General features: G+C 35.2%; 1 long non-coding RNA gene across 1 annotated transcript; it reads left to right on the plus strand.

The window, feature by feature from the left end:
- The first annotated feature begins 844 nt into the window (after nt 1-844).
- On the plus strand, nt 845-2100 carry LOC120353398. The gene is made up of 2 exons (XR_005572348.1): nt 845-975; nt 1711-2100. It is a non-coding gene; the product is annotated as an uncharacterized LOC120353398 (long non-coding RNA).
- Nucleotides 2101-4184: the final 2084 nt, after the last annotated feature.

Here is a 4184-nt window from a genome sequence, read left to right on the forward strand (position 1 = left end):
GGTGATGATCCGGAGAACCTTCTTTTGCAGAAGCAAGATCCTTCTACAGCCTACTGCATGACCCCATGCACTATGCCATAATTGATATAGCTGTGGAAGAGGCCATGGTATGTCGTAACCAGGTACTCCAAAGAAACATTTTCTTATCTATCAATTAAAAGAATGATACATAGCTGTTAGTAGTTGTACAATGAACGTTTTTTTGAGTCTATAGCTGATAAATGTCTTCTTAGTTGTTAGGTGTGGTTTATAATATTGACTCCACGAAATGGAAGTCGTGGAACTAATCGAAATTAATGGCCTATTGGCCCGTGTGTACCCAGGCTAACAAACAATTAGTAGGGAACATCTACAGAACCCAACCAATGAAGAACGGTCCTGTCTCAAAAATTTGTTTTGGAAACACCAACAATATGAATGTTCCGGGCGGCCTCCAATAGGAGATCAAGGCAGTATTGTAATGTTAGAATGCAAAACTTAAAAAAAAGTAAATTCGTGTGGCTTTTGTCGGTGGGGAGTCTCTTGCGGGAAGGTCTCACCGCCTGAATATATTTAAGCCATCAATGGGCCTTACGACTGTCATACTTCAGCCAGGACCGCAGTTTAGCGTGCCCATCTGATAACACGATAATGCGAAACTCTATTATTATTGGTATTGAAAACAATTTGTAATTTTTATACAGCATCGACAAGATTTTTATACATCAACATGATTTGATAGGTTGATAATTACAAGAAAGCTCACCAGATACTTGATACTGTGATCACCAGCCATAAACTAGCAAGATAAACCCAAGAGCAAGTTTCAACCATAGCTCAATCAGCCTGTTATTCTCTGAAAAAAGAAAAAATAACTGTTTCTAGACCTGCTAAGAGTTTATATGACAATACAGTAGGCTACCTGTATCATGCGTATTTCAATGATTCTTTTAAAAAATCCGTTTTTAAAACCTATTTTTTGGATTTGGTTTTGAGGTGTGGTTTATAATATTGACTCCACGAAATGGAAGTCGTGGAACTAATCGAAATTAATGGCCTATTGGCCCGTGTGTACCCAGGCTAACAAACAATTAGTAGGGAACATCTACAGAACCCAACCAATGAAGAACGGTCCTGTCTCAAAAATTTGTTTTGGAAACACCAACAATATGAATGTTCCGGGCGGCCTCCAATAGGAGATCAAGGCAGTATTGTAATGTTAGAATGCAAAACTTAAAAAAAAGTAAATTCGTGTGGCTTTTGTCGGTGGGGAGTCTCTTGCGGGAAGGTCTCACCGCCTGAATATATTTAAGCCATCAATGGGCCTTACGACTGTCATACTTCAGCCAGGACCGCAGTTTAGCGTGCCCATCTGATAACACGATAATGCGAAACTCTATTATTATTGGTATTGAAAACAATTTGTAATTTTTATACAGCATCGACAAGATTTTTATACATCAACATGATTTGATAGGTTGATAATTACAAGAAAGCTCACCAGATACTTGATACTGTGATCACCAGCCATAAACTAGCAAGATAAACCCAAGAGCAAGTTTCAACCATAGCTCAATCAGCCTGTTATTCTCTGAAAAAAGAAAAAATAACTGTTTCTAGACCTGCTAAGAGTTTATATGACAATACAGTAGGCTACCTGTATCATGCGTATTTCAATGATTCTTTTAAAAAATCCGTTTTTAAAACCTATTTTTTGGATTTGGTTTTGAGGTGTCGTTCAATCCTGAGTGAGGCAGGAGTCAGGTGTTATAACGTGAAGCTTTATATGCAACCTAAAGCATGCTATATAATGCAAAACCTATAACGAGAAAAAAAGAAAAGATTGATTATTTATTGATTGATACACTAAGTACATTATCAAAATGATAGAAGAAAAAATAAGTCAACCTTGTGCTATTCCTCTCCCAGATTAGGTAAGGTTAGACACATAGTCCAAAATAGGTTAAGTCTTGTAGTTGTTCACTACAAGATAATAGGTAACTTAGATGATAGGTAGCCTAACGTGTATTATTCAATATTCTGACCAACTTTATACTCCTCCATCAACTCCTAAAATGCAATAGGCTACTTGTCCTATTTCAATAAACTCTATTGAAAAAATAGAAGATGCACATAGATTACATTTTGATCTTGTTCAATGGCTATTAAATATGTTCGTATTAATTTTGTTTTCCTTTAGATTGACTAATAACTACTGTATTCCTAACTCTACCGTTCTTTCTTTAGGCTGAAAATACAGCAGATTCTAATAATCCTAATTATTGTTTTTACATGTTTTATCAATAACATTTTTCAGTGGGTAGGTAGCCTATTCAATATTTAAGATTAAAGTATCTAAGTTTCCTAATGAGGTCCCGATTTGTTGTAGCCTACCTGAGTATGGACAGGCAAAAATTATAAGTGACAAGCATTTACGTTATTACTTATCCAGTGTAAGTTAATCGCCACGGTCCATAGATCGGGGAATCGTATGGTTTTATTAAAACTAAAAGTGACTGTTCTGTATAATTAGCAATACTTGTTTTGAAGGTACATTTTAAATGTTAAAATCTAAAAATTATTTCAAATAGGGCCTAGGCAATATTATCTTACCTGGTACAGTGATGAATAGCCTAATCATACTATTAACCGTTTCAACTTTCTGTTTTAAACGAATTCATCAATGTTAAGTCTTTGTGTTTGATTAGCCTTCTGCTAAAGAAGGTATTATTTATAAGAATAAACCTACCAAGTAATGAATAATTTTGTATCTACTGTACTTTGTTACATTTTAAACATGTTGACTGTTCAGTTTGTTGATAAAATATAACCTAATATCCTTACAATTCCGCTAAACATAACCTAAAAAATGATCAGTAGAAGTTTAAAACCGTTATGTTGGTAGTGAGGTCACGTGGGGCTGCCTTTGGTCTATTTGCGTTTTCTCTGTCGTTAAGATCGTTCATTCATACATCAAATCTTCATTTTTTAAATTTTAAACTGGAAAATTTAACCATAGAAATTTTCAAATGTTATACAAAACGAAGGCTGAAATATCAAATGAATAGAAATATGAAATTTTATTACACCTGGTATGTACAAACGTTTTTTTGAATAATACGTAACCACAGAATAGAATATATAGATACAGAATGGAAACTAGCAATCAAACGCCTATCCAACCAGTGTTTTTTACATTATTATAGTGAGGTCCACTTTATAATTACAGTATTTAATCAACTTTGGTTTCGCTATCCTTGTCTATCATTCGACAAAGCCGGTGGTACTATCCTTTTCTAGGTCCGCAGCGATGCCAATTATGTTTTTGACAGTGTAGAAATATAATTAATTAATGGAGAGAATCGGCATCACTATTTTTCTATCTTTATCAACCGCCATTATAACATGGACCTCACTAATGGCACAAATACTATAGTAAGGTCCACGTTATAGTGACAGTATTTGATCAACTTTGGTTTTGCTAACCTTGTCTATTATTCGACAAAGTTGGTGGTACTATTCTTTTCTAGGTCCACAACGATGCCAATTATGTTTTTGACATTGTAGAAATATAATTAATTAATGCAGAGAATCGGCATCGCTATTCTTCTATCTTTATCCACTGCCATTATAACGTGAACCTCACTATATATATATATATATATATATATATATATATATATATATATATATATAATATATATATATATATGTAGGGTGACGCAGAAGGAGCCTCCACGAAGATTGTTTACAATCGACCGCTACACACGAAGAAACAATCGGGCGTCCCCTGGAAACGACTTAGTTGGCCAATCCTTCTAACACCAAGATCACCAAAGAATAAATGATTAGAAAAAAAAGTCATATCAATCGGCCTTTTTCAAGGCCAGCACTTGTGACTACCTCACTGAATATTGAGGGACTGTCTGTAAATAAAGAAATTTTAATAGCGGACATGTGCAAGCAACGAAACTGTGACATTCTAGCCCTGCAAGAGACACATAGAGGCCCTACTAGTTATAGACCAAAGATAGCGGGAATGGAGCTAGTCCTTGAGAGACTCCACTGTCAATATGGAAGCGCCTTTTTTGCAAAGCCTGACCTTGTCATTCGATCAACTGCCTACACCTGCAACAATGATGTGGAGATTTTAACCATAGAGCTTGAATCATGTATAGTAACCTCAGTGTACAAGCCACCAAACA

This window comes from Nilaparvata lugens, chromosome 10 (assembly GCF_014356525.2).
Source record: "Nilaparvata lugens isolate BPH chromosome 10, ASM1435652v1, whole genome shotgun sequence".
NCBI lineage: Eukaryota > Metazoa > Arthropoda > Insecta > Hemiptera > Delphacidae > Nilaparvata > Nilaparvata lugens.